Here is a 23,851-nt window from a genome sequence, read left to right as displayed (position 1 = left end):
CCCCCAGTTGTAACTTCAGCTTGAGAGAGAGGCGAGGTCTGGGCGAGGACACCTTGCTCCTGATATGAAAGTCTTTAGTCATGGCATCCAAAATTCATGCAGTGAACCCTGTTGAGCACCTACCATGTGCCAGGCACTGTGAGGGAAGATGCAGGAGCAAGCTTTGGAAGATTCCAGGCTGAGGCAGAGGTGGGGGGAGAGATTCTATATAATTAATTATATTCTATGTGGTAAGTGCCACCTGCTGAGTTTTCTTCAGGGGACAAGGGAATATGAGAGGAGGAGCAAGTAACTGCCTTGTGTGTGTGTTTGTGTGTGTGTGTGGTGTGTGTGAGAGTGTGTGAACATATCTTTGAGTGTGTAAATGTATGTTGGTGTGACACGAGAGTGTAAGTGGGTCCATCAGTGTGATTGGGGGTATCAACGAATATCGTTGGGAGTGTGGAAGCATGAGTGTGATGTTGTGGGGGGAGTATGTGAGTGTGTGCACATGAGCATGTGTCAGTGATATACTGAGGAGCCCAGACCAGGCAGGGGGCCATTGGGAGCCTTTGCAAAAGACAGACCCAGGCCCAGACAGAGGGGCCAGCACAGCACGGCCACCCAGGACACCAGGGCGCAGTCTCTGAGCGGCAGCCGCCTCCCCTCCAGGCGGGAACAGAATCAGCTCTGTCAGCCTCAGCCGGGCCTTGTTTTCTTGTCGGGAGGTTTTGTCCTCTTGGACAAAGACAGAGAGCAGGACTTGCTTTCTTCTAGATGTTAGTAGCTGAACGTAGAGGGTAAGAGGATGAATTCTTGAAATAATGAAGTACCAGTAACATCCTGCCCCTTTCAAAGACCATAACTGAAGTCTTGCGGTTTGTAGTTCATTTCAGTTCAATTCTAGAAACTTTTCATACTTGTTATGTATTCTCCATTTTTTTTTTTTTTTTTTAATCAAAAGAAGCATTAAAAGAGGAATTTGGCTTTTCCATACACACTTGTGCTGTTAGGGTATCTGAGCTGTTTGGGGTGCTGGCATCAGGGTCCTGGAATGTCTTCAGACTGTTCCCCCCACCCCAACTGGCCTGCCCCAACCTGCAGCGTCTCGTTCTGGCCTTTGCTGCTCCAGCCCTCCCTCCCTGGGCTTTGTGTCCCGGCTTCGGTTGTGTGTCTGGTTTCCCTGATTGACAGCCCACTTTGGAGTCACATTTCCAGAATGACCTCTGCCTTCGCCAACAGAGCACAGCTCTGGGACTTACTTCGGGCTTCATGCCCTGAAGCCCCCCTTTCCCTGCCTCACATTCAACCCAGAGCCTCTGGGCCTGAGGCTGGGCACCCCTAACCAGCTTCCGGTGCGGGGAGGAGGCTGGACATTAACTCAGAATGAAACATGTTGGTGTTTCTTTAAAAATCTAACTTCTCCTTCAGACTCTTCTATTTATCTTCTCTCTTCTTAGAAGCTGGCAATTATTCAACATTTATAAATTGAAGATAATTCCATTTCCTGATGACTCCTGGCAGCCTCGGGATTGGGGTAGAGGAACTTTTATCCCAGTCTGCTGTTTGCAGAGGAAAGAACTAAAATGCCTCTATTTCTCAGCTATGGGCTTCCAAGGTTTGATTTTTTCCAAACAGATTTCTGTGTGTTAAATCCTTTAATAATGGCAATAGTCTCCTATAGATTTTAAACCCAAAGGACAATTGTTCAAGGCACATTTCAAGTTACAGATTGTAGACAGCTGTCGGTCAAGGCTGCTGGATTGTGGGGCAGTGGTGATTTTCTCCCCTGAGACTATTCCTTTCCATCTTTCCTTTGACCTGGGGTGAGGTTGGAATTGGAGTAAAAGTTAGTGGGCTGAGGACAGTACAGCATTAATGGGAGGTAGAACTAATGTTTGAGTTACTTTAGTTATTTTATTTAGTGTCAGCATGGGGTTAGATGAGTATTGGGCAGGAATTCAGTTGTGGCATTAGCAAAGAAGGTAAGCATTGGATAGGGTTTAGGTTTCTAGGTGGTTTGCTGTTGGTATTGGGATCAGCGGTGGGTCAGCCATTTTGCGGAGTTCTTGGAGGCTTGGTGGTGGGGTCCTGTGTCTGAGGGTCATGCCACACCTGAATTTGTATGCTTATTGGAACCAAACCCTGGGTCCTGCTATGAAATTTTGAGTGAATAAGATAAGGCCTTTCACCCCCCCCCCCCCCCCAGGAATGTTTGGTATTGAGATGTCACCTACAAACTCTATGGGAAACCTGGTAAGACCCAATATTGGTATTTATCTCTCCTGGCTCCTATGGAGTCAGGAGAACAGGTAGGGGCAGTGGGCCCTGATGTTGGTCTGTCCTCTCGAGCTACAGGCAGTTCGGACAGGACTGTGGGGCTCGGGCTCAGAACGTGAGACACAGAGTCAGTCAGTGGGTTCTTCGGGCACCTGTGGCCAGAAACACATTCTACCTGTTCTTGTACCTGGTATCCAGCCAGTCAGTTTTCTCCCATTTGAGTCACTTTGAAGAAATACCCGGGAATGGCAATACACTGATTCCATTCCTCTGCCCCCACAAGGTGATAGGCAGACACCTTCCAGTGTCTTTTTGGGTCATTTCTGTGAAAGGGTAATAGCCAAACACAGGTAAAGAATCCACCTGCCCCCATGTTCTCTGCCTAACCGTCAGCAGACATCATCATGGGTCTGAAAGTTGTCCTTTTTTTTTTTTACTCCTGCCAAGGCCACCATATCCCATATTATAGTCATGCTGACATGACCTGAAACACTGACCCCAACATGCCTTTATAGATTCATGCTGCTCACCTGCCTGGAGTGCCCCTTTGCCTGCCCTTCTCTCCATGTGCCCAAAGAATCCCCTCATCTTCCAACCCTCCTGACATTATGTTGCACTTATTTATGGATTTATGGGTTAAAAACAGAAACGGTGTCTTATTCATACCATCTTCCCAGAACCTTGCACAGGGACTGGAAGAGAGTAGATGCAAAAATCAATGTTTGTTGAAAGAGTGAAAAGCTGGGAAGACCAGGCCATCAGGCTGATGAGTTATACTGATTTTATTAAGATTTGAGCCATTCTATAGAATACCCTCAACACCTCTCTACCTGAATTCCATCCATCTTCATCCTTCCCAGACACTATAACTTTATCTTTGTGAAAATATAAACATGACTTCCCTGACTCTCTCCTTATTGTGGTGGCTTAGAGATACTGCAAATTCTTTGACATTCTTCCCATTGAGAAAGGGGGTCTAATCCCCTTTCCTTGAATCTGGGATGACTCTAGTGACTTGTTTGGCCAACAGCATGCATTGGGAATCAATGTTTGGAATTTTCAAGGTAAATCATATATTATCTTAAGTTCCCATTTTGGTCTCTTGGGACACTCTCTCTGAGCCACCATGTAGAAAGTCCAGTCACTCTTAGAACGACATGCTGGTGACACTACTAGGTCAATAGTCCTGGCTGAGTCCAGTGTTCCAGACATCAAGGCTCAGAAATGTGGGCGAAGCCATCTTGGACCCTCTAAACCAGACCATCGGCTGGCTGATGCCATTGAATGACATCCATGAATCCATGCGGGAGAGATGTATCATCTAGCTGATCCTTTCCCAAATTACCAACCCACAAAATTGGGGGATAAAATAAAATGATTACTATTTTAAATTACTAAATATCAGGTTGGTTTGTTATATAGTGGTAGATAATCCACCATTCTCTTCTTTTTATTTCCTTTCCTTTTTTTCTTTTCTTTTCTTTCCTTCCTTTCTTTTTAATAAACTTGATACAGGTTTTTTGGATACAGTCACAAGGAATACAATCACGAGTAGAACATATTCAATCCTGCCCACAGGGGCTCACAGTCTAATGGAAGAGGTGGCATTATACAATCATACAAATAAATGTATACTTTAGAAGATTCTGAATTGTCATCAATGCTATCAAAGTAAAGTACTATGAGAAACAATGGGGACTCAAGGCAAGTTTTTCTAAGGACGTAATATTTGGGATGAGACTTAAAGGATTTACTGAGGCTCTAGGGATAGGGGAGGGGATAGGCGAGCATTCTGGCTGGGGCAGGAGCTAGTTGAAAGTCCTAAAGACCAGAGATTTCTCAGGGCTTTGGGGCTCGTGTGGCTGCAAAGATGAGCCTGGATCCTGTGGGCCCCTGCGGCTGATCCTAGCACACCATTCACCATCCTGCCCAGAAAGAACTCCTTGTCTGTGTCTCCTGCTACATGGGGGTTCCATGAGACCCTGTTTCATAGTTTTAAACAATTCCTCATTCTACAAAGGAATCCACATTTTTAAGTAATGTTAACAAGTTCCTTCACGATTTGTCCCCTAATTCTGAGGCCTTGTTGCCAGAAGTTTCCCTTCATTCTTGGTGGTCCTGCTATGCTGAAACCCATGCACCTTCCTGAACAGACCAGTGCTCACTTGTACTTGGGCCTCTGTACATGTCTTCCTTCCAGTGGGTCATCCCCCTGCCAGCTTTGCTTAGCTAGCTGCTACCTTGTTCTCAAGACTCCTTAGCCATCATCTCCCTGTGGCCATCCCAATCTGGCTTGGGGCCCATTCTCTTGGCTTCTATTGCTGTACTCCCTACCCCCTCCCTGCAACCCCCTGCCAGGCCTCCCTCTTCATAGAGGCAGAGCCACAGTGCATTATAACTGTGTACTTGTCTACTTTGATTCTGGCCCCTGAGCTTTTTTAGGAAAAAATGTCTTTCATCCCCTTGGTTTCTTCATTTAGAAGCTTTTGATAAAAGTTTGCTGATTGAAAGGCCGATGATTGCGACTTGATGTTGCTTGCAAATTTTGTAAGCATGTCAACAATATTCTCTTGCACATCACTAATGAAAAGTTTGAACAGGGCACCTGGCTGACTCGGTTAGTAGAACATGCGACTTTTTTTTTTTTTTTTAAGACTTATTTGAGAGAGAGTGAGTGTGTATATGAATGGGGCAAGGGGGGGTGGAGGGAGAGGGAAAGAATCTCAAGCAGACTCCCTGCTGAGCATGGAGCCTGACACAGGACTGGATCTCATGACCCTGAGATCATGACCTGAGCTGAAACCAACAGTTGAACACTCACCTGGCTCAGCTACCCAGTTGCCCCTGTGGAGCATGTGACACTTGATCTTGGGGTCATGAGTTTGAACCTCATGTTGAGAGTAGAGAGTACTTAAATAAATACATAAATAAGCCTTAAAAAAATAAAAAAATACAGTTTGGTTAGAAGGAGAGAAGGATGAACCCTGAAATATGTTTATAACATCAAACAATCCATATAATTTCTTCTTGCCTATGATAAGCAATTTCACCAAGAGCTTGAAGAACTATAGATAAACCATATCCACTTCCTTCTGCTAATCTAGCAGGGTGGAGAGTCTATGAAAAAGAGTGAAGTCAACTTGGCAGGACAGAGGAGCCTTGGTGAACCCACTCCCAGAGATCCTGGTCTTCTTTCCAAGAACCCCAAATATTCTTTAAAAGACATCCCATTTCCAGTCTGTCTCCCACGACTTTCCCATTACACTCAAGTCCTAGTCCTCATTTCCCATGGAGTGTCTGGGAATTTCCAAATCTAAAAGGATTCCTTTTGGCTTGAATGTTATGCTCAGACACTGTTGTCTCTTCTCACGAAGGGACAAATTGCTCATAAATCACTCCCTGCAACTGTAGCCACGCTCTGGGCATCTCTTGATACCTTCAGATGGAGTTAGAAGCATTGTGGGAAAAGCTATGTAAAGAGTGGGGGTGGGGCAGTGAGAACTTGAGGAAGAAACAAAACTCAAGCCAGTCCTTTCCCTGTTCCTCAGTTTCACCACCTGTGGAAGGAATGGACTGGAAGAGTCCAGGGGTTAAACAACTTTTTCCCAAAGAAAGACTTTTGTCAGTAGTTTTAGGGGTCACAAACTTCTCTGGGAACCTGATGATATGGTGGAAACTTGTCTGGAAATTTACACACACACACACACACACACACACACACACACAGTATGTTCAAAATCTGTGCCAGAATTTTGCATGATATGGATAGTCTACATTATCAGTATTGACCTCTTTTGTTTGAAAAAAGTCCTATTATGTCTCTTCAGTTACAGAAATCCAACATCTCTCCTAGCCTTCGTGCTGCATGGAAGTTATGGGACGATTTCATCCACAGGTTCTTGGGAGTCTCTGGATGTTATAGGTGAGCGGACAGATGTATTAAGATAAGACTCAGACTTTCAGAACCTCTTCACATAACTTCAGCTTCTAAACCAACTTACAAATATTTCTTCTTTCTTATTTGAAAATCTTGCCTAGAATATAAAGTAAATTTGGATTTGCCGTACTCATGTTTCTTCCATGGCCATCGATTTCACTCCTCTGCCCTAAGTATATCCTCAAGAGTAGGTCCACACCTTCCTTCCTGTTCTTGGTGTGATTAAAGGGGCCCTTTGTGCTCTCCTGGGGATTGTGTGCTCTTGCTTTCCTAAAACTCTCCAACTATGTCACAATTGCTTTCCTTCTAGAAACTGAGTCCACTGGAAAGTATTCTGGTTGGCTGTGCATTTTTAGATCCCATGAAAAGAGGCAATTACCAGGAAACAGATGCTTGAGCTCAGAGCCCACTACTTGTGCAACTCCTTCCAAGGACCTAGGGGTGGGAAACTTACTCGTGCCTCCACAGGGTGACGTGTTTTGGTCAAGTGACAAGCGTCAAGTATTTTAACCATGACTGCTAAGATGTCTACCTCCTTCTACTCTGATTTCCTTGTCTTCACATTTCCGCTTGTGTTGAGCAGCCTTGGAGGGGGTGAGAGGGTTTCTTGAGACCTAGCTAAGGGGAAGCTGAGTTCAGGATGTGTTTAGTCTGGGTTTAGTGAGATGTATTTATGAGGCTTCCAGTCACTCATGTGTAGCTGAAGTATTGCCAGCCATCTGCAGGGGGAGGGCCCTGGGGGTTTCTCTGCAGTTCCTTACCAGCACCTTGAGGTGCATGGCTGGAGACTCTGAACATGCCTTATGGCAACCCCACAAGAAATATTTGCACCGTAGAGGAGAAAAAAGCGTTTGTAATGTATGGAACCTGTATTAGTTTTCTAGGGCTGCTGTAACAAATGACCACAAGCTGGATGGTTTAAAACAAAAGAAATATGTTCTCTCCTAGCTCTGGGGGCCAGATGTCTAGCCCTTCCTCCAAAGCCTCTAGGGAAGAATTCTTCTTTGCCTTTTTTGTCTTTTTCAGCTCCTGGTGTTCTCTGGCATGTGGCTCTATCACTCTGCTCTCTGCCTCTGTCTTCACATGGCCTTCCTCTTGGTGTCCATCCCTGTCTTCTCCTCTTCCGTTGATGATAAGGACACTTTACATTGGACTTAGGGTGCACCAGGATAATCCACAGTGATCTCTAGGTCTTTAATCTAATCACACCTGCAAAGACCTTTTCTTCAAATAAGGTCAAATTCACAGGTTCAGAGGGTTAGAGCATATCTTTTGAAGTGCTACCAGGCAACTTGCTACAGAACCATAAGCTAGGCTAGGAAGTGGGGTTTTTTTGTTTGTTTGTTTTTGTTTTATTCACCAGAAAGGTAACGCTGTGAGAATTTGGTTTTCATGATCAAGGCCAAGTCATAGTGAAAATTCTCTCCTGCCAGGAATATGCTCAGTTATAAACGTACTGTACATTTTTCTTTTCTTTTTTTTTATGAGGAATATGATTTAATCAGGATTCCTGTGTTTATAGAGCACACATTTGCAGCAACGCTACAAATAGCTAGAATGCTTGTCTGTAAGTCATATGTTTGTGATTCTTATCACTGAATCGTAGAAACAATATTTATATTTCTTGTTTAATACTGCTATCAGTGCGTTCATACAACACTCATGATGAACCTCTATAGTAAGAACATCAACAAACTGGCTCATTAACATTATTGATTCAAAGGACATTTAAGATGAGTCACTATACAAGAAAACTTGACACGTCCTGAAATAGCTTATATATGGAAGAATCTTGATAGGGGTTTCCCCAAATATGACAATCATCCTAAAAATTCATGTGACGTTGCCAACATAAAGTTGTGAAGCTGAAACATTTTTCCTAAACCATCAATAATAAAAAGCAAATTTTGATTAGCCATGCTGGAGGAACGACTAAATTACTTTTCTGTACTCTCTACAGAAGACAATATTGCAAAAGATTTGATATAAGAGAAATCAGTTAAAAAAGTACACAAAAAAGAAACACTCTTTTCTTAAAAGTATTGTAGGGATGTATCAAGTAGTTAATTAATAAGCATATGTTATTTTTCTGGGTTTTGTGACTGTGGTATTTATCAGCATAAACAGTTTTTATTTTTTAATTATTTTTATTAACATATAATGTATTATTTGCCCCAGGGGTGCAGGTCTGTGAATCATCAGGCTTATACACTTCACAGCACTCACCATAGCACATACCCTCCCCCATGTCCATAACCCAACAACCCCCTCTATCTCCCTCTCCCCAGCAACCCTTAGTTTGTTTTGTAAGACTGAAAGTCTCTTATGGTTTGCCTCCCTCCCGATCCCATCTTGTTTCATTTTTTCCTTCCCTACACCCCAAACCCCCCATATCAGAGAGATCATATGATAATTGTCTTTCTCTGATTGACTTCTTTTCGGAATAAACATTTTTAAAATTTTTTCTTGTGAATGACTTTCTCATTCTAACACTTATGTGAACATAAATTTTTGTGTCTAATTTTGTATTCATGAATTTGTCTTCTTTTTCTTCAAGAGTCCCGCTTCTCAAGTTATACCAATCTTAGGCCTGTGTCATGACATCTGGCTCACCCTTGGCTTCAAGCCCTTCACTTTGAGTGTCTTGGTTCATCCTCCAGCCTTTGGCCTTTTTGTATCCCCCATCTTGTCCTCTCCCCTGGCCCATATACATGTTCAGGTTGCTACCAAACAAGGACATTTCTGTCTGTACTTCTGCTTCTTTCTTCTTGCTGCCAAGGAGCTAGTTGACACCTCTGCTCTCACATCCACACACTGCTGCCACCAACTTATAAAATTAGCTCCCTTTCTTTCCATTTTCCACCCTTGCTTCCACACTCTACTTCCTTCTTTTTTTCTTTTTTTCAAGTAAGCTCTGTATCCATCGTGGGGCTTGAACTCATGACTCTGAGATCAAGAGCCATGCACTCTACCAACTGAGCCAGCCAGGCACCCCAAATTCCTTCTTCTTGCCTTTGCTCTGGTCCCATTCTACATGTTTCTTCTCAAATTCACAGAGCCCTGGCTTTAAGAGAAATTTCAGATTCTAAGTCTAATTTCGTATACTAGGCTGATCATCAAAAATACCTGGTAGCTATAAGAAACAGTTTTTATTTAAAAAAATTATATTGGCACATATCACATGAAGAGTAAAGGGTACAAAGCTTAAGTGTACAGCTGGGTAAATTTTCATGCTCTTGTAACTACCATCCATCTATTGAAATATAGAGTATTTTGAATATTCAGAGTACTTCCCCACGACTGCTTCAAATCAATATCAACCTCCACAAAGGTAACTGGTATTTTGATTTATCTCATAATAAATTAATTTTGCCTCTTCTTAAAATATACATAAATAATAAAAAAATATATGTATTATTTTTTGGTATCTGTCTCTTTTATGTCAACATTTTATCTGTGAGATTCACACGTTTGGCTGTGTATCTCTGTAGTGTGTTCTTTTTAATTGTGATATAGTACTCCATAGTATAAATCTAGCACCAGGTACTTATCCATGCCACTATTGATGGACCTGGATTTTGGATAGATAATTTGGATTTTGGATGGATAATTTGGATTGTTTCCAGTTTTTGACTATTACAGATAAAACTGCTAGGAACATTCATATACATTTCTTTGGTGGACATATGCTGTATTATTCAGAGTTCCCTGGAAAAAAAAGAACCAGTAGTGTTTGTGTGCATGCTGTGTGTGTGTGTGTGTGTGGAAAGAGAGAGAAGAGATTTATTATAAGGAATCATCTCATGTGATTATAGTTGAAAAGTCCCAGGAGCTGTGTTTTGCAAGCTGGAGACCCAGGAAAAGTAAACCAGTAGTGAGCTGAGTCCTAACGTGTGGGAACCTGGTGGTGTAAGTTCTAGTCTGAATGCTCGCAGGCTCAAGACCCAGAAAGAACTGTATTTCAGTTTGAGTCGGGAGGCGCAAAAGAGCCAATGTCCCAATTCAAGGCAATCAGGCAGGAAGAGCTCCCTTTTAATTCTTATTCACCCTTTTAATTCTAATTCAGATCTTTGACTGATTGGATGAGGTTCAACCGCATTAGCGAGGGCAATCTGCTTTACTCAACCTACTGATTAAAAAGTTAATCTTATCCAGAAACATTCTCATGGACACACTTGGAAAAATATGTGACCAAATGTCTGGGAACCCCTTAGCCTGATCAAGTTGACACCGAAACTTAGCCACCACATACATACTCATTTCTGCAGGTTATGCGTTTTTATGGGGTAGACATACAGCATCAGAATATGGTTTAGCTGGGGGAGATACTGTCAGTTTCCCCCTGTGATCGTACCAATTTATGATCCTGCTAGCCAGCTGCTAGTGTTCTACTTATGCTACATTCCTCCAGCACTTGGTATGGTCAATGTTTTTCGGTTTAGCCTTTGTGGCAGGTGTGCTGTGGTCTCAGTGGTGTGTTGGAGCCAGCTTGCGTGGCTCCTGAGAGTCAACTGATTATGCAAGCAATCAGCCAAGTCACCTGGGCAGCTTCAATCGACCCTGGTGGGAATATTTACACCAAAGAAATGCTCTCATTTCTGGAAATTTGGTTGTTAAATATTTACAAGTGTATGACTGGTGATGATATCTCATTGTGGTTTTAATTTACCTTTCCTGATGAGTTATGAGAAAACATCTTTTCATGTGTCTCTTGGTCATTCTTATCTTCATTTGTGAAGTATCTATGTCTTTTACCACCTAAAAATATTAGGCTGTTGATTTCTAATTTTGCTTGGTGATTTGTAGGAGTTCTTTATATATTTTGGCCTGGGTTCTTTGTAGAATATGTATGTTGCAATATCTTTATCCACTCTGTTGCTCAACCATTTCATTCTCTTTGAATGAAGGGACTTTCAAAGTAAATGTGTCAATCCTCTCTTTCATAGATAATGGTTTTTTTTTTTTTTAATGTTCTCTTTAAGAAATCATCATTTATCCCAATCACTTTTTAAAATACAGTTTTGGGGCCCACTGAATCAGATTGTTGAGCATGGGATACAGGGGTTGTGTATATTTTAAAGTTCCTGTAAGTGCAGATGGCTTTGAAACGCATTAAAAGTTTGTCAACCTTATTTGTATTGAGTGAAATGCATGTTATAACCAGGATGGAAAGTTATTTCTCCCATCTATTACATTCATGTAAATCCCAAAGTTGTACAACATACTGTGTACAGTAGTGTTTGTGTGCATGCTGTCTGTGTCTGTGTGTCAGTAAAAAGGAAATAAGTCTATAGCACAAACATGGAGTGATTAATAAGTTGTATGGCTAAATGTAAAAGGAATTTTGAAGAGCACTGTTCAATTTCTTACCAAATGTGTGAAAATGCATAGTTTGTAAGTATATGTGTATATATATGTGTGTGTGTATGTGTCTGGGTCTATACCTATATGTCCTAGTATATTCAAATATATTTACTGAAGGAAACAAGAAACTCAGCTACAAAAATAAAAATTAAAACTCCCCTTCAAACATTGAATAAAAAATTCAGCCACAATGACAGCCACTGGGGGTGTTGAATCCAATATATAACTTTTCTATATTGTTAGCTTTTATATACCACGGGCACATGCTACTTTCTTTTTTTAGAGCTCTCCAGGTGATCTGGATGGTCTTTGTATCTCTCATGTGAGGAGACTGAGCCCAGAGCGTTTGGGCCCAAGCGAGAATTGCTCAGAGCTCCTTCCTGAGAGTCAATTGTGCCCTCCCCTTCCCCCTCTTCCCATCTGACTTGGCCTCTGGCTCACAGAACTAGTTTGTCCTGCACAGTTTCTGCCTTCTGCTCAGGACCCTACAGCAGGCCACAAGCCAGACGGCCCCTCTGAGGGTCTGGGTAGGAGGGAGAAGCAGCCCCACGTGCTGGCCACCAGTCCCGGGCCCGCTCTCCCTGAGGGTGATCTATGGCTTGTCAGAGGTGTGGGTTCTCGGCACTTGCTGAATAGAAAGCTTCTTTGTTCTTAGGAGTGAAAATAACCCTAAGATAAATGTCGGGGCTGGAAGAGCCAAGGGAATGTTAGGCTCCTGTTGCCCCGAGGCTCCCTCGGGAAGGTCTGAGGTTAAGGGGAGATATTCCTGAGCGAATATCATGGGCAGAGTCCTTCGGGGATTGTGAGCTGTGAACCCTGAAAGGTGACCATGGGTTCGTCTCAAATTCAACCCAGTTCCTTCCTGATACCTGCTTGGAAACTACTTTCACGGTAGGTAACCTTCTGTCAATCCATGGAAACTTCTATCCCTGGTCCCTTGTTGGTTATGACATGACCAACCTCTCCACAACTCCTTTACTTCCCCTTACCCACAGGCTGCCCCCTGTGCCTGTACAAAAACTCCCTTTTATCTTCATAAACCCGTTTGTGTTCCCAACCCCCTTCCTTTTATTTGCCCCTTGGCAGAACCGGGTGCTCTCAGGAGCCTGCATTTCATTTCTCTGGCTGTATTCAAGAGAAGGAGGGATCCAGCTCTGCACCTGGCCATTGCAAACCCCATAAAGTTCAAGGTATGACTCCTCCATGGACCATAACCTCCTCCCCTCCCTAATCCGGCCTAGGCAGGACTGAATCAGAGGATGCTGGAGCTGCCAGGAGAGGAGAAAGGGAAGGGAGGATTTTTCCAGGCTTTTAGTGGTCTCAGAATAAAGCTGCAAGACAAGTTTGGAAGCTGTTTATTTTTCAGTCATTCCTAAGGTTCTAGAGAAAGTATTTTTAACCCAGGAACTTTGAGAGGTGGCCTAAGATCTTCCAAGAATCCCAGAGGGACAGAAACCCACCAGGGGCCAGAGTGTGAATGACATCAGACTTCCCTCCAGGGAAGTCAAGGGCTGTGGTCCTCCTATCCAATCCCAGTGCTGGCTCAGAAAAGTGGAATTTGGGGGGCTCAGAAGGTGGAGCCACAGGAAGGACTTTAGAGAACAGCCTAGAGCCTTGTTCCTCCCTTTTGCCGAGTGTGGTTTGTTGGGCTGAGCCCCGAAGGGAAGGAGTGGGAGGGGCTGAGGACGGAGAGGAGGCAATGGAGGAGGCCAGTAGGACACCATCAGTCTGACTCTATTTTCCCGGTGAAAAAAGAGAGGCATGGCGATGCCCAGGAAGATGCCGCTGTGTCATGTCTCCATGACAGCAATGAAGCAGCCCCTCTCCTGGTTCCTGGGCTCTGCTTGTTCTCAGTGGTCTCTGGCTGGGGTCTGATGGAATGTGGGGTTTGAGGAATATGCGGTTTGAGATGGCAGAGGGCGCTCTCCCCATAGTGGGGCCTGGGACCTCAGCTTTAGCTCCCAGTGTCCTGAAAAGTCTCCTCCACCGGGACTCCTAAAGGCAGAAAGTGCCCATTCAAAGCCCTGAATCTCTGGCCAGCCCCTCCTCCTGCCCCAACACTTGATCAGCTTTGTCTCTGTTCAGCTCTATTTGGCTGCACGAGTTGAGGTTTAGGATGAATCACAGTTTTGGGTTTTCTCTTCAGAAAAGAATGGAAGAGAAGACAGGTGAGGGATGAGAGTGCCCAGGTATCGAATCCTATGGGTCAGGCCCTGGGGTAGGAGGGAGCCAAGAAAGCTGATCTGAGGCTCCCAACAGCTCTTTGGAGTAGACACTGTTACTCCCCTTTCATCGAGTCTTCTAAGGTTGAGTGACTTGCCCAAGGTCACACAGCTTGTAGCAGCGGATGAGGCTGGCTGTGTTTGGCTACAGAGGGAGGGCACCCTGCCATTACAACAGTGCTGCCCTAGTGTGTTCTGGATGCTTCTTGGCTCAGTGCATAAAGGCCAGGACTCTTCAGGCCTCTGGTCACCTCCGGGAAGGGTAGCAGGGGACCTAGTTCTGGGGAATGGAACCTTAACGAATCCATCAAAGCACTCCCAGAGGCATCAGCCAAATTCCCCAGGACTTTTGAGAGGGGGACTGCCCCAACCCTGACCTCTGCGGGCTCCTCCCATCTGCTCCTGACCCAGGCAAGGATTTTTCAGGGCTGCTGCTGATTCATGATGCCCCTGGCCCTGGGCTGGGCAAAGATCTGGCTTTATGCTCAGTTGTTTAATAATCTGTGAAGAAATCAATGCATTCCCACCTCTTCCTCTGGATCCAACCAACATGGGTTATAATCACATCTGTGCTATTTGCCTAAGCTGGGCGGAGGCGTGGAGGTAGGCTAGGAGCTTCAAGTTAAAGTTTTCTAGACTAATAAACTGTTACTCCCATTATAACTTGACTGGCCCTTGCCTTTCCTGGCCAATCACCCCTTCCCCACCCCCAGCTTTCCTCTCCCTTTCACTGAGGCTGACATCACACTTAACATTCTCCAAAAATTCCCCAAATTACCCACAGTCTTCTTAGTTCCTGCCGTCGTCTGGAATCCCACATCCCAGACTGCCCCATGTCATTCCTCCCATTGTCACCCCTGAGCACCAGGACTCCCCAGCTCTGGTCCCCAGCTGGCCTAGGTCCCCTGGCTCAGCATGGCCTGGCAGTGAAGGAGCAAGGTGGGATCTGACCCACAGAGATCCCGTCACCAGGTCCTGTGGGATAAGCAGACTACAGGAAGAAGCAGACTATGGGCTGTGGCTGTGTGTGTGTTGGGGGGTGGGGGCAGGTTGTCTCTGAGAGGCCTTATTATGTGGAAATGGGCTAGGGCTTTCTGGCTTGGAAGGCACAGTGTTACAGTGGAGAAAGCCCAGGGTTTGGAGTCAGAAGGCCTGGGTTCAAGTTCTGATTCTGCAACTCAAAGGTTCTGTGCTCTTGCTGGGACCACGTGGCCTTCTCATCTCCGTGCTCCCCTCTGTAAACCGGGGCTCTGGGTATTTTCTGAAAAAGGCCAAGGCAGAATTTCCAGGGCCACATGGCCTTTCAAAACCTGACCACTTTCCATTAAGAGGCAGAGTCTCTGTCCCTCCCTCTTGAACCGAGGCAGGTCTCTGTGACAGCCACAACAAATGGGAGCTGTTAGAAATGACATTGCGTGACTTCCTAGGCTGGTCATAAAAGGCATGTGGCTTCTACTGGCTGATGCATGCACTCTTGCTCTCTCTGTCTCTGTCTCTGTCTAGACTGTCTCTCTCATGCTGGAACTTGACCTCCAGGCTGTGAGGCAGCTCAGGCCACATGGAGAGCGCATGTATCTGTTCTGGCTGAGCATCCCAGCTGAGGTCTTCCCTGACAGCCAGCATCGAAGGCCAGACTCACTGATCCCTGCCCATCTTGCAAATTTGTGAACAGAAGTAATGCTGTTGGTTGAAGTCACTCACTCAGGCAGGGCTAGATGTCTGCATATAGGATCATAATAATGATGTCTGGCTTACAGTCGTCATGAGGGTTAGGTAAAGAGATGCATTCGGCAGTGCCTTGTGAAGCCCTATATAAATACAGCTCCTTGTCCACGTCTCTGCTGTCTGAGCACTTCCGTGTGTGAAGGAGATGCCAGTATGTGTGTGTGTGTGTGGAATGTGGCAGAGGTCTCCACAGATTCCTTCCTATAATCCTGACAACTCCCCTCTCTAGTCTAGCTCAGGCAGGACTGAATTGGTTGGTGTAAGGATTAAATACATTGGCATTATTATTTTCACCAATTTGCAAATGGGCAAACAGAGACACAGCTAGGTCAAGTTCAGGAGGAACTAGAATTTGAATCTGGGTCTCATTTACTGCTAAGTTGTTACTCCTCTTTCCCTAGGAGCTAGAGCTCGGCAGTTCCCTGAAGAATATGGGGACACTAGGACATCTCAGCAGATCCTGACCTGGAAAAATCCTTCTGCTGGCTTTACTTAATTTTTAAAAATTAAAAAAATTTTTTTTCATGTAATCTCTGCACCGAACAGAGATCAAGAGTCACGTGCTCTATGGAGTGAGCCAGCCAGGTGCCCCACTGCTGGCTTTATTTAATTTTATTTGCATTTCAACAAGCATGGATTGAGCACCTATAACGGGACCGTGTGTTAGGTAGGAACTGGATGCCTAACACACGGTCCCGTTATTGAGTAGCTTGTAGTCTCTGGGGGGAAACAGACTACTTCCTGGTTATGTCACCTTGGGCAGGTTACTGACCATCTCCAAACCTCAGTTATGCCATCTGTAAAATGGGGCTAATTAGAGAACCTATCTCATATGGTTAATGTGAAAAATCGTATGGTATGTAATTCTATTTAAAGCATGATGCATGTAGAAAGTGCTCAACAAATATTCATTTTTATTAGTATAGAAAGAAAAGTTTACAATATAATGAGATATATGCCCAAATACAGGGAGACGTAAAATCTTACGGGAGGAGAGAGGAGTGAGGAATTAGTTCATCCTGGGGTGACAGCGAAGGCTGGTGCCAGAGAGGAAATGGCATTTGGTCTGGGCCATCAAAGGCAAGTGGGAGTAGCAGGTGGTCTATGGAAGGATAGTATTTAGTGCATCAGGGAAACAGCAGGCCCAGGTGGCTGGAGCACGGGGTCCTGAGGGTGGAGGTGCGAAGGCAGACTGCGAGCGGGCTCTGTGCCTCTGACTGCAGGGTAGGGTCCACCATGCAGGCCCACAGACTCAGGCAAGAGACTCCCCACCAAGGCTTAGGGACGAGGCTTTCATGTGCAAACGTCCAGCAGGAGGACCCCAGGCTCCAAGATGTGGAAGCTTGGTCTGAGAGTTGTAGTGTTGAAAGAGAAAAAGTTAGGGGAGCACCTGAAAGCTCCAGGTACCTAACCCTGATGGGGAGGGCTCAGAAGAGGAGGCTGATGTTTCAAAGAACTCCTTCTACACCTCTCAAAAAAATCTGCTCTGGGTGGGCCCCACTGAATCTCTGCTAAGCCTTATCAATAGAATCTGCTCCTGCCAACAAACCACCAAGCCCTCTTGCCCAGAAATGTCCCAGAGAAGTCATCACAGAGCAATGAATGGGCCGCGCTGGGGAAATTTGCTCCAGGTGGCCCAAGGCCTTGGGGGGTCAACAAAGGCCTTCTTAGCTGGTGCATCTGGCTCCAGGGAGAAGTCTCCATGGGAGCTTCGGGCAGGCTCTGGGCTTGTATGCAGAGAACAGCTGCTTTGGTTTAAATATTAATAACGCAAAATGAAATGTGTGGGGTGCCCAGTGCACCAGAGCCCAGCCAGTGTGCATTGTATCTAATGTCCTCTGCACTTGGGTTTGGAAAAATGTGGTCAGTGAATTTAATATACTTTTTGGCAAAGGGAAGACGACAGTTAACTTCTCTCCGGAGCCTCACTAAAGTGGGTTGTCTCTCTGGAAAGTGGAGGAGGGAGAGTGGTTTCTCCCAGTGTGCCAGCAGGCCTGCTGCCCGAATTCTGTCAGAGCCCCCTCTGCTCTGCCCACCTTGACACTCGCAGGGGGCTCTGGGGGCCAGAGAGCAGCCCACTGAGGGGAATGGAAGCAGAGCCAGGCTCGCTGAAGACCCAGCGGGGGGCCTGGGTGAGGCCTAATCCCCAACTTCTGCTGGCTAGGTCTCCTCTCTCCAGGATGTTCTCTTCCCATTTCATGCCCCCTTCTGGAATCACCCACCCTGGTGTTCGTCAGAGGAGCTCACCACGGGTATGTCAGTGCCAGGGAACTCTTACAGGGCTCCTAGAGGTTGACAACCGATCCAAGGTGTCCAAGCCCTGGAGGTTGTTGGCCCCGAAGAGCCTCGCTCCTCTCAATTCCCCTGCACGGTTGAATCCAGGCGGGGTTCTGACCGAGCTTCCCCCTCCACTGCCTCCCTGCAGCAGCCCTTGCCAGCGTCTCTGTGGGCTTGTTTCCCCTTCACCAACATCCAGGCCCTGGCTTCTTGCTTGCCAAGTGCCACAGCTCTCAATTGGCTTCTTGAGAAGTTAATAAATGCTTGGTGACATCACAGCCCCAGAGCCAGAGAGCAAGAGAACGTCAGAGGGCTAATGTTTCTGAGAAGAAGTCAGAGGCTCAGGGTTTGCCCAACAAAGGCGCCCTGTGCAAGTGTGGTCACGTAAGGGCTACTGCCACCACAGAGCTGGAACAAAGCTGGCCAGGCTTCCCCCAAAGTCGATCTCTGGTTTTACACAGCCCGGTAGTGTTCCCAGCTAGAGGCTTGAGCATATCATCTGGCAGGGAGAGCCGGCCGTACCTGCCCGTGGCCTGGTTGTGGCCCGCTCTGGGGGGCCTCCCAGGCTGCTGGGGGCCAACGGTCACCCCCCAGGGCCCCTCAGCCAGGGTGGAGGCTCAAGGCAGGAGGAACGAAGTAGCCTTGCCTGGGAGGGGGTGGGAGCTGCAAGTCACCAGGGCTCTGGGGCTCCAGCTGCGCCCCAGGCTCCAGCTCCCCCCCAATCCACCCTCCTTGGCCTCCGGCCCTTGGGGAAGCTGAGAGAAAGTCTCGCCTGTTCTGGATGCCGCAGGCAGGATCGGCCACAGTGATCTCCTTCATGTGTCACCGCTGGCTGTAAGAGCTGTGTTTGGTTTGGCAAAACGGCTATTTAAATAGCAGTGAAATGTGTCACTGGAAAAAAATTAGCTCATGTTTCCTTTGCCATTTCTTCATGATTTCCATTAAAAGTGTAACCACGGGTAATAAATTAACAAGATCTGTAAAAGCGACCATAGGAAACCATGGATCCAGAATTCCTATAAACTTCTAACCCATGATGCTAAAAAGCAAGGCTACTTGGGGGAAGGGGAGTTGGATCACCCATGCACTCCAGTTTCCTTTGTGTCTGATTCTCTCTCCCTGCCCCAAAATGAGAAAGGAAGCCCTCCACTTCTTATAGGGGTAGTTATCAGGGGTGAGAGTCTTTGCTTGGAAAACCTGGAGCCTTGGGGCATTGCTTGGCTCTTCCTGCTTTGTAAAAAGAAAAGGAAAAAAAAGGGGGGAGAAAAAGCAAGAAAAACAAAACTAAAAAGTTACTTCTCTATCAAAGTATAATTTCCTCCCCCCAAACCGTGCCTCGCCTGGTTCTACCACAGGCCACTTGTTAAATGTTCAACTCCTGGTGGGAACTGGACCCTTTCCCACGGGTCCTGAATAGCTTGAGGTTGAGCTGTAGCTCAGTTTCATAGATCAGAACATGGAGGTCAAAGGAAATTATTTGCTTTGGGTGCAAAATGCAATAATGGTGGGTGCTTGGGGGGGGGGGAGCCGGGAGCGGTAACCTTCTGAGGGCTGCTGTCTCCAACGCACACGTGTGAGCACGTCCACACGTGCTCACACGTCCACACCCAACAATGCTTGTTTGGTGCTGGGCGGTGGGTACTGACGGATGCCTGTAGGGTCCTGAAAGTGTCTTTGGAGGTAGTGGGGTAAAAAAGCTGCTTCCGAGGCAGGTGGCTCTGGGGAGTGTGTTTGGTTTGACACACCGGGGCTCTGGGGGTGTCGAGGAAGGGCACAGGCAATGCTTCACCAGAGGGCTGAGAGAATGGGGGTCAGGACCAAGGCAGTGTGTTTAGTGCTACACCCAGAGGCTGAGGAAGTGGGGGGCAGGATCGGGGAATGTGTTTAGTGTCATGCACAGAGCTGGGGGGCTTGAGGGAGAGGTCTGAAGGGGTGTGTTTAGTGTTGCACAGAGGGACTGAGGGAGTGGGGGAAAGGACAAGGAGGGTGGGTCCGTGTGACACCCAGGACTGGAGGAGAGGGCAGGGGAGTGGAGGAGTGGTTTTAGCGTCCTGCACAGGCTGGGGAGTGGAGAAGACTGGAGGGGTGTGTCAGGGTCACACGTTGGACCAGGGGAGTGTGTCAGGGTGACACATGGGGCTAGGGGACTGTGTTCAGGGTCACCTAAAAGGCTGGGGGAATGCAGGACGGGACTGGGGGGAATGTGTCAGTGGGACACGTGGCATCAGGGTACAGAGGATGGAAGGAATAAAGGGCAGGCAAGCGGTAACCAGGAATTTCCTTTTGCCTCTGGTCCTCTGAGCCCCTTGTCCTTCCTCAATGTTCCTTTCACAAGTATCTCAACCCCTCTTTATCCGTCAAATACGACTGGCCCCTGGTTTCTGGTCCTGCGGTTAGACAGAAGGTAGGGAGAGAGGGGGGGTTCTGTGCCATTTCTAAACCCCAGGACAATCTCTGTCCCTGGAGCTCATCCCCCCCACCCCCACCTGCACTTAGCTTCGGGGGTAAGAAGGAGACCTCTCCTTGTTTCTTCATGACAGTCCCTTTTCCTGGAAGGCGATGGTGTGGAATTGGAGGCTCAGAAAACCCTTTGTCACAACGAAATTCAAGAGGGATTTAGCGTTGATTCTTTTCTCCCGATTTGCATTAGGACCTCTTTTCCTCTAACCCTCCTCCTGCCTCGGTTCCCAAACCTCTCATCTTGTCCACACAGACGCCATCATCCATTGCCAGCACCTTTTTTCCAGGGGTGTCTGGCTTTCTTCGCTCCTTCCTCTCTGTGAGGCCCTTGATAAGGGCAGTGGTGCGCGGCCGTCCCACTTCCCCCACTCCCCCTGGTCCCGGACCGGGACCCCCAGAGAGCCCTTCCCTTAGAGCTCAAAGCGGAGGACTCTGCCAAGGCACCTGCTGTAACAAAGGAGAAACATCTGCTTGTGTTATTTACATTTCATCCGGATGTTTGGGTGCCATGTAGACGCAGCCTGTGGGCCGTCTGAGCGCTGTGGCTGCAAACTGAGCTTGCCTCTCTCGGAGCGCGGAGGCCGGGAGGGAGGTCCCTGGAGCTGAGCAGGGCCGGGGCCCGACCGCGGACACTGCCTGCTGATGGTGGGAGGGAGGCAGGAAGGCGAGACCGGGCGCCGGAGGCGGATCACAGCCGCGGCAACGACGCGAACAAGATTCCCCATAAACATCGGATCTGTTTATAGAGTCACCAGAGAAGGCACACACTGGACACATGGTGATTTCTTTTTTTTTTTTTTTTTTTTAAAGAAAAATTGCCCTTTATAGCGCTCCCCCCCCCTACTTCCCAGAGGCCGGGTGAGAGCCTACTTTGCGCTGCGCTGGCCCTGCCCGCTGCGGCCGCGCGTCCTTGGCCGAGCCTGTGCAGCCCAGCGAAGCCGTGGTCCCCACGGGCTCCAGCGGAGAAGGCCGGTTAACAATGCCGGGCAGTGAGTGTAAATCACCACGCTCCCCCTTTTCCTGGGTTCGGCCTGGAAAGGATCAGAACTGTGCAAATACTTGGGATGTTTCTCTTTATTAGTGATAAAATATTGGACGTCAGCGTGTGGCGGTTCCCGCACTGCCTCCGACAGTCGGAGCAGTAATTGTGATGAATAGGGGTCCAGGGGGCAGGGCTGCAGACGTTTAAGGAGGGCTCCGTGGACTGAAAATATTAGGATTGATTCAAGGTCAAATACTTTATAAATTTATCAGTGCTAGATACATTCTTCCGAGGTGGGGGCCACCCTTCCAGCCTCTTGGAAAAAGAACTCACAGGCTCTCCACCCCCGGCCCCCACGCCCCATGTCCCGCCACATTTAACCCACAAAACTGACGAAACAGCAGACATTTTCCCATAATTCGTGCCCTTTTGCTTCTCTTGCCAGGAGATGAGTTCAGCACAGACATCTCTGGGCAAGAGTCTGCCCCTTTCTCACTGCAGAGAGAAAAGAGAAACTTTCCTGGGACTGAGGACTGAATCCTGGGGATTGGAAGCTGGTCTGGGTTTCCCTGGGCAGAGACCCCAGGGTCTGGTAATGGGGACTGGCTCTAGAACCACCCAAGGAGCCTCAGAGCAAAAGGAGGGAGTCTGCTGCTTAGGTTCTTTCTCCCAGTGTCAGATGCCCTGTTAGTAGGCAAAGAGATCTTTTAACTCCTTGTCTGCCAGGAAGCTCCAGGTGAAGCTCTATGTTGAATCATGACACTGGCCCTCTCATGTCTCCTTATAAAGCTAATTTATTGAACAAATAGGTAATAAGGCAGGAGCCTCTCTAGTGCTGGGGATAAAGCAGGGAACAAAATAAATGAAAAGCCCTGTACCTAGGGATCTCATATTCTTAGAGGGAATGAGAAAAATAATATATTAAAAAAACCCTGCTATAAATTATATAACATATTACACGATAATAAGGGCTAAGAAAAATATAAAGTAGGGGAGGAAAGGGAGTAGGAGGAGCAGGGGGAAGAGACTGACATTTTGGAAAGAGTCAGGGAGGGCCTCTGAGCCCAGGAAGAAGTGAGTGCAGTTACTGGAGAAAAGAGTGTTTATCTGGAAATGTGTTTTAATTGTGCTGGTACGTGAGCATTTTAGTACAGGCTGTCACCTAGCCTTTCCTTTTTGGAGCTGGGTGAGGTATAAAGAAAGACATGCACAGAAAATGAATGAGGTAGAACAGATCTGTTCAGAGAAGAGATTTCTAAGACCCCCTAGATTAATGATTTGCATCTGAATTCCTGGAGGGTTTGGTGAAACACAGCTTGCTGGCCACGATTCTAGCAAGTTCTCAGGTCCTCCTAATCCAGAGACCACACTTTAACAACTACTGCCCTAAACCCACAGACCATGTGCTTCTTGATGAGGTGGGGCTTCCTGGAAGGGGTCAACTCTGAGAAAAGTTTGAGAAAAAGAACAAATCGCAATTTTTCAACTTGACTCTTTTTAAAATAAGTGCAGTGAAAATTAAATTAAAGCCAGTGGGCACAGAGAGAGGGCCAGACTACAGACAGGTAGGGGAATGGTTCTATTGGCTGAAGTTGAAACTGTCACTGGCCTTCCTTCCCCCAGCATCCTGGTCTGGGACAGGGTCTCGAGAGAACAAGCAGAGAGGGAGAGCATACATACAAGGCAGGTGTGTGGGCTAGACTTGACAGCTTGAAGTCAGGGAGGGGAAAGTTATAGAAGTGTTCCTCCCTGCCCCCTACCCCAGACTATGCTAATCCTTATGAAGCACTCACTGGGAAGGGAAGCCATACACATCTAGACAGCTTTTCCCAGAATGTACTCCATGTAACCCTGCTTTCAAGAGAGATCTTTATAGGTATCACCAAAAGGAAGATTCTTTTGTCAAGTCTGTTTAGAGCACACTGGGTTAAACAAACTTCTTCACTGCAGGACTTCTCAGGGGCTTTAATATGCAAATGTACATTGTTAGTCTCCCAGAGGAAGATTTACTATTCAGTGTTTTTTAAACGTTTTTGACCACAGAATATCCTTTACTTTTTTACAGCAAATCCGACAAGGCCAGTGTACAGCGGGATATGCTTCAGAAAACACTGGCCCTTAGGACTGCATGCTCTCCTAACCCACACTGATGGGTGAAACCCTTGCACAGCTGAGAACCCAGAGGCTATCTCCAGCAGTCCTTTGTTCTCTTAAAGACTTGTAGATTGGGTTAGAAGGGTCTCCAGATGTGCCCAGGCTCAATGCCTGTACTGAGGGCCCCAGGGTTCTTTGAGGAGAGAGAGCCTGGACTCCTGAACCCTGTTTGTTTGATTTGAGCAGGACTGGAAGACACCATCCGTCCTACAGAGCATCTTGCTCAGACACACTCCTGCCACACAAAACATGTAGAAGCATGTGTTGTGCTGGCTGGATGAACAGAATCGGTCACGGTGTGGGTATTGCACTGAATCCCAGTGCATGGCTTAGGCCTATAGGCAGGGCCTGCGGAACTGAGAAGGGGAGGGGTCTATGGCTCCAGCTGTGTCTGGAGAACAGCAGCCCTGATATTTACGACTATGATGGTCCTTCTCTAGTGGACCTGCTTTGGAACATAAATAAACTTAA

Source organism: Mustela nivalis (assembly GCF_964662115.1).
Source record: "Mustela nivalis genome assembly, chromosome: 8".
NCBI classification, from domain to species: Eukaryota; Metazoa; Chordata; class Mammalia; order Carnivora; family Mustelidae; genus Mustela; species Mustela nivalis.
The sequence above is the reverse complement of the archived record's forward strand: the minus strand, read 5'-3'. Positions refer to the sequence as shown.